This window comes from Haliotis rubra, unplaced genomic scaffold, assembly GCF_003918875.1.
Source record: "Haliotis rubra isolate DU_JTF1 unplaced genomic scaffold, ASM391887v1 Scf168, whole genome shotgun sequence".
Classification (NCBI taxonomy): domain Eukaryota; kingdom Metazoa; phylum Mollusca; class Gastropoda; order Lepetellida; family Haliotidae; genus Haliotis; species Haliotis rubra.
The window spans coordinates 520,655-533,603 of record NW_025765647.1 but is presented as its reverse complement, the minus strand read 5'-3'; the positions used below and the strand labels follow the sequence as shown (position 1 = coordinate 533,603).

The 12,949-nt window shown below is 36.9% G+C and overlaps 1 protein-coding gene across 2 annotated transcripts in view; it reads right to left on the bottom strand.

Annotated features, from left to right (window-relative positions):
* Positions 1-12,949, bottom strand: part of LOC124272269 — a 52,955-nt gene that overhangs the window by 25,286 nt on the left and 14,720 nt on the right. The window lies entirely within an intron of this gene.

Below are 12,949 nucleotides of genomic sequence, written 5' to 3'. Positions count from 1 at the left end.
ACGTGAAACAATTACCGTCTTCGGTGGTGATGTTTCAGTGCAAAAGGCGCCCTTGACTGCCCGAGACACGGAGAATGCCTCCATTGAAAAGGAATCACGATACGTCAGTTGCAGAGTTCTAGGCGACAATGTCATAAACCTCTGGCTATATACAAGTAATCATCTGAATGAATGACATTGCTGACAATCAGGTAAACAAAGGACTTTGATCACAATCAGGAATAAACAATTCCATTATTCGGGTAATCAGATAGCTGAATTACATATGCAGGAATACAAGTAACATTCAAGTGAAAAAATTACATTCATGACAACGAGGTAAAAGAATTACACTTTTGTCAACCAGATAAAAGACTTTCAGTGTTTAGGTCATCGGGTACAGGAATACATTATCGACATTCAGGTAAACTAATTTGTTGAAAATCAGGTACACGAATTATACAGTTCGTGTAATTAGACACATTATTTAATCGTTACCACTTTCCTGATTAAAGAAATACAGTTGTAACGTATTCTTAGGTTTAAAAAGGGATAAAACAGTTCGATATATCCGTCATTTCGTTACAAGCGTGTTCGTTATACTTGTAAACTTTAAGATTTCCTTAGCAACTTTTGAGCAAGATTTGTATAACCCATCTAACTCACGCAGACCTATTTTAACAATAGCAATTATCCACAGGCCAAAATGTAAACGTTAATACCCCACTATTCAACATTCGGATATTCAGATGTATACACCTCATAACGCACGAGTAGTGTACAATACAACTTATGTGGGAGTGAGTGACTATTAATTGTATTTGTGGCATATAAGGCATCCACAATAACTAACATCAACGTCAAATATACCCAACGGTGCGATCATTTAAATGCATCGATAAAAGGAGAATGATATATACGACAAATCACTATAGGGCCCTGTAAGTCGCGTGAGGCGCTACTTCCGGCACTAAACTGGTTCCCGGTTCCTTTTGCGCGCGCCAGCTTGCGATATGCGAGGCGGGGCCCAGCTTACTTCCGGTATTAGATTTCGGGTGAGAAGCTTATATTCAAGAACCAGTTCTGGTTTCAAATTGCGCAACCGCCAAATATAACTTTACTAGACCGGACCAAGTGTACAACCATGCTTGGCTGTCACAGCTGTTGACTGTCGTAATGGTTGGCTAATTTGGGGATGGATAAATCGGAAATTTGTTATTCCTGCAATGATTATCGGTTCCTTACTGTCAACTGACAACCACGAGACCATTCGAAAAGGTATGAAACGTTGTTTGTCACCGGAAGTACTACGATCTCGCTAAGTGTCGTGACCTACTTACGGACCCTGTACATAGTCGCTGGAAATGTCTGATTATAAACCGTGTTCGTTGTACGATTATGACATAAAATACGCAGTGTTTCTTTCGTTTTCGCTTTTATCGAAGTTCGATATTTGTGCTGCACTTAAACTAGTCAATAAATTCAAACTGTACATGCTTTCAAGTAAGGCACGACGTTCAAATCAGCATCTTAAGACCAAGATAAGTGAACCGTTATATCTGTATTACAAGATCACCAGGTCACAGCAATGCACATAATAATGATAATGATTGATGGTTGGTCGTTAAAATATTTTTAAATCAACGCTTACATAAGACTGGCAATGATCAATGGTACTTATATTGAGTAAGTACTCAGATTTCGATTATTCTTGAAAATCATACAGCCTATGTCCTGTTGCCAGAGTGCCGTGACTATAACAATGCAATCTAACTCAACGGGTTTTAAATCAATTACACCATTCGTATGACTTCTTACGTGGTGTTTCACTGTCCTCATCCAACAAAATGAAGTGATCAGCCTACGTATCTAACAAACTACTTCACAACCAAAATAACACGAGGAAGCATTTAATGGAAACGTTTTTAACAATGTTGAAAATATTATCTGATGCATTAGCATCTGTGCTCTTTGACATAACCGCACTAAAATGCACGTTGTGGAATCGATCCATGATTATAGATCACTTGGATCGGTGGCTTGGCTTGGGGAATAGGAAGATGTTTGTTTTCATCCCATCTGTGCTGATCCATGCTCACGATGTCTATCATGGATATTTATTCCAAAATGTACAAGTCACCGTGATACGGCGGGAATAAACGCCAGTTCGTCATTAAACGAAAAACATCACATAAATATGACATGGTCACGGTTGATGCTACTTTTTATTAATTTTTTGAGGTTGTTCAAATGTGAAATATTTACTCTGACATGTGTAGTCTTCGTATTTGGTTATCGAAGGCAGATCAATATATTTCTTCATAACCAGACAGCAATCAGACTAGAATATCAGTCCAAACAGATCACATTGAGCTAAAAGACAAATATAACGGTAAAATATATTGAATGAATCGCTGATGGCAAGTATTGACACTCGGTGAAATGGGTAAGCCCGTATTACCCAATACCTGTCACTCACACAATTTGCCTAAAACACTCCAGGTGAAGGCTTAGTACAATATACATGTAAGATCCATATTCACCGTCTAACTTTCTACTGATGTTCACAATCATCGCATGCCCTCGTCTATTTGCAAGCTGAGGTGTCGCCGCACTCACATGACAAATAAGGAAGCATTTGCCATATTCTGTCTACATAATTTTAGACTAAGTAGTCCTGAAGTCTACATCAATGCACGGAGCTAAACCGATCGTATAAAGCATTACAAAACTTCTGAGTTGCACGATAGTATGCTCTTTCCACGACGATTTTTAAGAGCGTCATATTGTTTTTGGGGGACACACGTTGAAGAGGTGTACAGGATTGAAGCATCAATACAATTTCCGTTTTTGCCTTGTGACTCATGTTCCCATGCTTTTGTCAGGTGAACGGTTGACCTGCCTTTGCGTGCGTGTGCGACGGGTGTTACATGGGTAGGACATGCTCATGTTCTTGCGAGCACCTGGTGTCATCACGTACACTGTTTGATACTGGTTATGAGAGATATGCTGATGATCCAGTCGGAATCACTCAATGGGCGCTGTTTTTGTCAGAGGATGCTGTTGAACATTGAACTTGGTATGGTTACATACCTGGAAGTAGACATTTGTGATGTTTAAAACAACAAACCAGTGGAGCATGTAAGGATTTTCAAGTCCACTGCCTCCAGAGAACAATGGAGGTTCTATGTTATTTCAACGACATGGGTCATACAAAAATGTTAACTGGTAAATAGATGGAATACATCCACAAACCATTCCCAAGGTAAAAACAAAATACATAGCATAGTTTCGTTCTTACTTTTATTTCATAAGTCATATGTATACAATAAAGTTCAATAAATATACACAAATATCACAAAAATGATATTGTCAACACTGTCATGTACAAGTATCAGGTATCACTATTTTATTTTATTAGTTCATTTACATTAATATTACATACATAAATTAAATAATAATATACACAAAGCATGATTAACATTGCATTCAGTACTTAGCACTAGGTCTACTGCATCACACTTCAAAGTCACACACTAAATGTCAGTTCACTGTAACTTCATTAGATGCGACACGGCATCAGCGTAAACCATGACACTCATGGCACCATCTCGGAGTTCTTGCTTCAGAGTCTCTAGTCTTGAGTTGACATGGATGTACTTCCTCCTTTTTGGTGGCGGTTTCCTCCCAGCAGCGTACTGAACAAGCTTGATTTCGTTCAGTTTCTGCTCTTTCCTGAGGAAAGACAACATCTCGAAGACATTGGGGTGAGCCTTAGAAATAATTTTCTTAAGGCGACCATGCCAACCTTCCAGGTGGTAATTGTGTTATTTGTCATTTAACTAGTGAGTTCATATCAGCAACTATGTTCATAGTTAGAACTAGTGAGTTCATATCACTAATTAGTGAACTCCGAGTGAACTCCGAGTTCACTCACCAGTTCAAGTTTTAGTGTCACCCATCTCATTAATCCTTTAAAACAACATGTATCTACCTCGGCCGAACATCAAAGGATTTTTACTGTAATAACAAATGTCTACTTCCAGGTACGACACCTTATGGAGAGTCACACAATATGTTACAATGGGTGACCGGACAAAATCCACCTGGTCAAAATCCACCCGGACAAAATCCACCCCAAAATTGCCACCCCGGACAAAATCCACCTCTTCTTAAAAAAAAAAAATGGACAAAATCCACCCTTCTCAAATTGCTATTGTTAAAAGTTTTAGTGTGTCCTGATCTTTGATCAAGTTGTTTTGCTCAAGCATTGCAAGGATTGTTTTGATAGCATTTTCGTTTTCCTAATTGGCTGTTGTTCCTAGATGTTGTTTCAAACATTAAAGGTTTCTCCATTTGTCACATTTTGATCACTACTTAATCCTCTTTCATGTATCATTAAGTAGTCTCACACTTTGATCATTACGTAATCCCCTTAAAGAATTAAGATGTTTTTGCAAGCCCTTTTTTTGTTATTGATTATGAATGACTGATATGAATAAAATTCATTTCTGTGACTAAACATGTCATTATTTTTTTTTTCTTAGGGTGGAATTTATTAGGGGTGGATTTTGTCCGGGGTGGATTTTGTCCGGGTGGATTTTGTCCTAGGTTGCAATTTTGGGGTGGATTTTGTCCGGGTGGATTTTGTCCAGGTGGATTTTGTCCTGGATTCGTTACAATGGTTTATTAATATGAACAGTGAATCAATTTGACAGAAGAGTATATGAACAGCTCTTAAAGTTTATATTCCCTGTCAAGAACCAAATATTGTGCTTTACATTTTTACTATTAGAAGTACAAAACATGCGTTTTTTGGTGTTTGACAGACATCTTATCAATAACGTCTGTTCTTTGTTAAAAGGTTCACAATGAAATCGATAATGGAATTCATCTGCAAGATTTACAGAGTTTACATTGTGCAGGGACTCACTCGATTATGATAGCTTTCCCTCGACGTTTATGGACAAACAATACATTGTATGTGGAACAGAAAGAATTTCTTTTCAATAAACGACATTGATTTTGGATCCTTGTTGAGCATCAATGCTTTTTAGTAGCAATAATATGTACGTTAAGGAACAACCAGCGACTCAAACGAAATTACAGCCATCATGTGCGCTGTTGTATCCAATTGTACACTTCACATTACAATATGTTCCTTTGAAAAAAAGTAATTGAATCTAACGCCACAATAGTACCCCAAGCAACAGTAAACCATCAATTACTGTACCCGCATCAATGGAGCCGAGCAGTGCTGGATTGTACTGGTCACAACCACCGTAGATACACTACCCGTATCAATGGAGCCGGACAGTGTTGTATTGTACATATCACAACCACTGTATATAAACTACCCGTATCAAGGGAGCCGAGCAGTGTTAATCAATCAATCTTTTTTACAGTACTGAGGAGGCCGGTTATCTCCCAAAACAAGATAGCCATATCATAGACAGCCACAACTTAGACGCTAATGAAGGGGATTAATTAAGACCCATGGCTGAAATGGAACAGTCCTAATTAGTGTTCCCTGCTGAGTAGACCTAGCTTGTAAATAAAAAAATGAAACAATTGTAACTGTAAAGTATGTTTAAACTCAAATTTTTGAAGGACATTTATAAGTGGAATGCATAAGAAAAGCAAGATTTATGGGTGTCAACTTCATTATTGTGAATAACACGACGTTTCGGAGTGTATGCTTACTCCTTCATCACCTGGACTCTCACCTGATGATTTTGTGTACAAATCATTTATTCTCCAAGCAAAATTTTCAAAATGTAATGACTATAACTGCTGTATAGTTCTACATTGTGAACATTATATGTACAACAGGAATCAGTTCTTTTCCAAACTTTTAGATCTTTTTCAATGCCAATTTTCAATTTGTTTGTCAATGTATCTGTACAAATAGAATTACTGCCAGACGATGAAATGCTGTCTCTCTTTCTGGAGGTGAAATACCAGTTACTGAACACATAGATGAAATGTCATGGAGATGTATGATTGTCCTATTTTGTAAATATCTGTATTCCATGGTATCCTCACTCTAGTCTGTATTTTAGATCCTTCCTTGCCTTTGCTCTGTACATTTGTGTACCCGCCTTGTGAATACGTTGTTGTGAATATATGATGTATGCATGTATGTGATCTTCGGATTGAAATACGTAATGAGAATGTTTTATAGTCAATATATGGCCGAGTGCTGTTTGTCTGAGTAGGGTTAGTGTATATTATATATTTAGATTTGTATATTTATATATTTGTTCAATTATTTATTTAACTTAGTAACTTCCTAAGCAACGTACCAAACAACCAACCAACAAACTAACGGGTTCGAATACCCGTTACCTTGACAACCGTTGCTATGGAGCTGTACTCATCAACTCTTCAAAAATATAACTGAAGTGAAAGTTATATGTATTCTATCAATACAAAGTAAAACTATTCTGACAGCATGAGTGGTTTTAACAATATTGTCAATTGAAAAATAGTATTTTCGTACATTTTCACATGCGATTTTTGGTCAATTTCGTAGAACATTAATTAACGGCTAATTAATGAAAAATATTGAGAAGAGAAACATTTCTGAGTGACATGACCTTTTACAAGGCCAAATAAAGAGAATGACAAATGAGAATGAGAAATTTTGGACTTATCCACCTCTGCATGATTCTTAGGTGGAATTCTACTTAATATGCCAAGAATGGACATGATCAACATGCCATATTTATTATTTACTATTTATTTTTTATCTCTGTTGAACTTATAATAAATATGCTGAATGAACATAACGTTTTTGTCTAATTGATTCTACTGGACTGATCCATTATAAGAAATAGGTGACAGTTTGAGGATTAGTTTTGCACTGAACCAGAAAGATTGTAGTTTTAAGCTGTCTAAGATATGGCTGTCTAAGTTTTGGGAAGTTACCACGAGGCCACAGACCTATAGTACATTTCATATATACAATTTTCTTATGGATATGGCTTGATATATGAAAACCGCAGTATTTTGGACAAAATATAGTTTTTTAATATATTTTTTACGTATAGTATTGTATGCTAGAAAAGAAAGAAAGTATAAGTAAATGATATTCGTCTTCTATAACAGTATTACTACAACATCTACAGATTCCATCCTCTCTTTTGATATTCATAAACCTACCTTTTTCAATTAATAAAACACGAGATGAACAACGGAAACGGGCGAAAACTATTCTATATTTCTTAACATTAGCACATGATAAATAACGTTCAGTATAAATGTGTGTTTTAAAGATTGAGTAATAATTACATTTTGTAGCTACTGAAATTGTTTCCAATCAGTTTTGTTGGTAAATATCTTATAGTCTTTGAGTGAATGTATTTAGAAACAATGACGAACATCCAACGTTTTGTTCATACCATAAATGATTAAATTCAGTTGAAAAAAGTAGGTGTTTAACATCTGTTATCAAATTCTTTTTACCTCCTTTGTCATATAGTAACATCATATCATAGCATTTTTTCGGTAAACGGTAGGATGGCATACTTAATAACCTTATCCAATATTTAATCGCCCTGATTTCTGAAGATATGATGAGCGGGTATCTGCCACATTCCCCATATACCGTAACAGTTGATGTGCCCATCTTTACCCCGAGAAATTTCTTGCAGGCAAATAAATGTACCTTTTCTATGTAATCAAAGTATTTAAATCCCCATATTTCCGCTCCATACAGTAGAATCGGTTTGAGTTTAACATAAAATATTCTTAAAAAGGTTGTTAAACTTAAATACCCGAATTTTTTTATATTTCTCAATAGACCTATCAATACCCTTCGTGCTTGAACAGATGCATATTTTGCATGTAACCACCATGAAAGATGATTAATGAAATACACCAAGGTATTTATATGAAGTGATAGTCTCTAGAGTACTGCCTTTGTAAAACCATTTTTCCTTTTTTTAAATAATTTCCCCTCTTTTTTAAAAACAACTACTTTCGTTTTGTCCATATTTACAGTTTGACATGGTTTTTACAGTAGTTTTCTAGTTCGTTAATTTGCTTCTGTAGGCCATTAATAGTACTTGAGATGAGAACAATATCATCTGCAAATAATAAACGGAAAATATGAAACATATCCTGATGCAACTGGATACCATGTGAACAATTATTTCAATCTGTACTGCTAGTTCATTTATAAAGAAGGAAAACAAAAATGGACTGAGTACACAACCTTGCCTTAGCTTACTCCAATAAGTACATCAAATGTCAGAGAGTAGGGTGTTATTCCAGACACAAACTTTAACAGTTTTATACATTGTTACTTAACAGGTTGGTCATTTTGAGGCTAGGTCCATTTGTGTTACATAGTCCCCATAGCTTATGTCTTTGCACAGAATCAAATGCTTTTGAAAAAAGCAACAGTCAATGCATATAACCTGCCAGTTATATATGTAATATCTTTGTATCACACTCTGTAATATAAACATGTTATCAATTGTTGCATATCACTGTGTAAATCCAGCCTGAGATTCATTTGATTTATTCATTGCCCCCCAATAAAAAATAGTCCTAGGTTGAAGATTATATATGCTTAACAGTGTGATTCCCCTGTAGTTATCAACATTGTTCAAATTACCTTGCTTGTGTAAAGGAACTATTATCCCAACAGACAGAATACTTGAAACATTCTGGAATTAAATCATCTATTCTGGGGATTTGTTGAGTTGTTTGTTTGTTGTTTAAGCTATCTAAGATCTCTTCTCTTGAGGAATTTCTTTTGTAAAGTCACTGTTTGGATCATCATTTAACAAACAATCATGGTAATTGCTTTCAGTATGTCTCTCAATATCTACATTTTCACCAGAAAACAATGTTCTAAAGTGATGAAACCACTCTTGTGTTTAGATACTGATTTTTGGAATATTTCAATTCGTACCAAAATCTTTTGGAGTCATTCATGTTATTTTCTATTTTATTCTGTTTCTCTTTAAACTATGCAGTGCTCGTCAAGCTGGGTACATCTGAATTTTCATGCATCAATGCAGTACACCATCGAGCCATTCCCGTCTATCTTGGTGTAGGTAAATGCACACCCAACTCAGCAGTAAACGGAGATTCGGGGTGGATTCGTCCTATTGTACGGCAATGGTCTGCTATAGCGAGACAGTGGGGTAGTGAGTGAGTGAGTTTAGTTTTACGCCGCACTCAGCAATATTCCAGCTATATGGCGGCGGACAGTGGGGTAGTGAGTGAGTGAGTTTAGTTTTACGCCGCATTTAGCAATATTCCAGCTATATGGCGGCGGACAGTGGGGTAGTGAGTGAGTGAGTTTAGTTTTACGCCGCATTCAGCAATATTCCAGCTATATGGCGGCGGACAGTGGGGTAGGCTCAAGAACATGCGAGAGACCGCTATGAGAACTTACCAGCAGAAGAAAGACTATGTTTCAACTGCAATAAAATTGAGGACGAATTTCACACGCTGTTCAAGCGCCCAATATACGAAGAGGAGAGAGATGAAGTTTTTAGGAAAAGTGCCCAGACATATTCTGCTTTTGTAAACCTTACTGATGTTTTAAAGTTTATGTACTTGTTAGTGATTGTAATATTGTTTTACACACTGCCAGAACCTACAATCTTATCTCATCGAAACGACGTCATCTTTTATGTTCCTAATTATACTGTTTTACTTTTATGCTTCTTTGCAGCATTATATGCGTTTACATATGTACATATATTCACATGTCTATATATATATCTATGTATTTACTAGTTTTTAGTCTCTCATAAATCACTATATTTTATTTTATTTTATCTATGTTACAATCAACTGTATATGCACAAGTGAGACGGTAATAAAATCATTGTCTTGTCTGTCTGTCTATATACCGCATCAACTACACTCACAAAGACTGATTGACAGGGTGTAGGGTGTATGGGTTTGACTACCCGTTCGAAATTATTTTATTTACGTGGCGACGTGTGTGTGGCAATTCCTCGTTCCATTTCCCTGACAACAAGCGCCAAGCTGGGTAAAACATGTACCCCGGTGTTCGAACCACAAACCTTCGGATCTCTAACAATGGAATATATCTCGTTTTGCGGTTAGTTTTCACGTTTGGGTTAAGAATTTGACATTGAATTTCTTTGGCCTGAGGGTGTTCAGTGTTCAGTCTCGGTGATTTGCATATTGGAGGTCATCTCACCTGGAGGTCATCTCACCTGGAGGTTATCTCACCTCGATGGCGTTGCTGCAGTTCAAACTGGATAATGTACAGGTCCTAGTCAAACATGAATATGACAACAGACAAAAAACCTGCTTCTGTATGTTGTTTTATAGATCCTGCCAAAATGAACGGATCATACCGGCTTATGTTCACAACATATCAAAACAGCTGTGTTAAAGACAAGTGTGTGAAAGTTTACATAGCAAATACAATAACCACAACTGACCGAACGTGTTTATCGTTTCACTTCGAACATGCTTGTTTTGATCTCGACATACATACTGCCATCACAAGCTAGAATGTCCAGTATCGCCCTATAACGACGCTCGTGGTATTATTGTATTGTTTATCGATTGCGAATGATCCGCGTCAAGTTGATAATAATACCCTAGTTATTTTACTTTTTGCATTATTTGACAAATAATGAGTTTCTGTAGCAATTTATTATTCATTACAACATACTGAATAGCTTTTGTTATACTGATTTGAATGTCCCTTTTGTTAGTGTGTGTAAAGTATTTGTTCAAAGCAGTGGGACGTTATTCATTTCCTCAACTGTACAAGATGATCGCATACTCAACGCGAATATCAATTAAAACCTGAACAAAATAACTTGACGAATAGTAAGGCATGCACACTCTGGTCAATATTATTCGATATAGTTGTATATTAATAACATGCTGTGATGACAACATAACGAACATTTAATGAATATGTTAATTTAATGGTAAATCCATGGAAATTTGTATTGTCAAAATAAGCTTTTTATCTCGTTCAGGAACGTCAATACTTTACGCTGGTATGTTCGAATCACTCAGTTCACATTCATCAATAACGTACATTCGCAAATCACAGGAAAACATTTTCAAAGAATTAATCGTTTTATAGGCCTTCATGGGTTGAAACCTAACCCGATAAATAAACACTCTAGCTGAAAAAGCATGACGTTGCTATGCCAACTATGTTCATTTTGCAGTATTGATTCATTTAAATGAGGAACATGGTAGATAAAATGTTCGCGCTTCACTATCTGATGACGTGTTTAGAAGGAATGGCAGAATTGGACTTCTCTGGAATGCTCATATTTTGAATAATGAATGCTCTGGCAAATGGAAGATACCAAACGACACCGACACCAATGTCAAGGATACATATACCACCAATATCGATTTCAAGACATTACAATATTGAGTCAAAAAATGAAAATAATGAATAAACAATAAATGAATTTTGACTGCAGCCAAATTTGTTGACAGACGAGTTATTTGTTTTAGGACATAACAAGCTCAATTACTCGTCCAACTTTGGAGAAGATGTCATTGCGACTCTTTTCAGAGAACAGTATTTTTAAAAGATGTTGTGCACATATATGGAGCTGTTTTGATATGCTTAAAGAAACGCGCTCGTTAAAAACCTTTTCATCCACTGGCTATATGTGACATTTACAGTGTATAATGCCATGCATCTGCTCACTGCGAGTGGGTTGCTGTGTAGGCAGACTTGTAGTAATGTCATTTATTCATTCTGTGTATTCGAGCATGATCTTTCTTACACGAGCACATATGACGGTGAAAGGTTGACAATAACCAAGGTCGCGGTAAAGTTTTCATAACGGTACAGAGATGTCTAAATTTGACTGCGAGTGACAAAAATTAGGTCCGACGAAGTCCGCACCACTTTCCAATCTTTGTCACGGGTACCACCTGTGGAGCAGGATACGCTTCCCTTTTGCGAAAACCTGTCATCGTTTTTCATAACCACATTTTAATAATATCTTTGGAATCTATTCTGCTTTTAGCAGAGATGTTTTCGCAAACACATCACTGATTTTCAGCGTTTGCTAATTTTTACAGCTATTTCCCCTTTACACCACACGGAATTGTTTCTGAGGATAGTCAAGACTATGTATTCTATTGCACTGACGTTCTATATTTACGGACCGCCTCCGTGGTGTAGTGGTTAGAGCGTCCGCCCGGAGAGCGGAAGGTCGCGGGTTCGATCCCCGACCGCGTCATACCAAAAGACGTTAAAATATGGCACTTGTTGGTCCCTGCCTGGCGCTGGGCATTAATGGCCACAACAAGGACCGGTCTGCTCGGAGTCAGTATAATGTGTCTGAGTGGGGTATTCATGCTTCACTGCGGCATGGCATCTCAGTGGGCTAGCACTATAAAACCAGCTTCAGTCTGGGCTAGTACAAGCAGCCGCACACACACATACACACGCATGCACGTCGTCATATGAGCGAAATATTCTCAAGCACGACGTTAAACCCAATTTCACCTCACCTCACCTCTATATTTACGAATATGGAAAGAGATTCTGTCGCTTTTATTCAGACCATAGACAATTGTATGTTTTAGTTCAGAGTTGTGGGATTTGTTTACTTAACGCTGTCATGAAAAATGTAAAGGTGAAAACAGCTCTTGCTAAGAGAAATATCAGTGGTACTATTTGCCCAGCAGGTGTTGTGAAATCACCTGTAATCGAGGTATGTCAATGTCATATCGAAACAGTTTCTTTTCTAAAGACGGGAATTCATGGATGTCAACTTCTATATTTTGAGGAACACAACGTTCCCCAATGACGCTGACATCCAGAAATCCTCGCCTTTATGTGTATCACGTTCGAAAGACATATTCTTCTCTCAAAACCATAGATGGCTTGGTAGTGTACAACACTACATGGTTTTGAGGAAACAAGTTGACTTTATTTAAAATACTAAAGGAAAACACCAAACTTTAAACTGTACGCCCA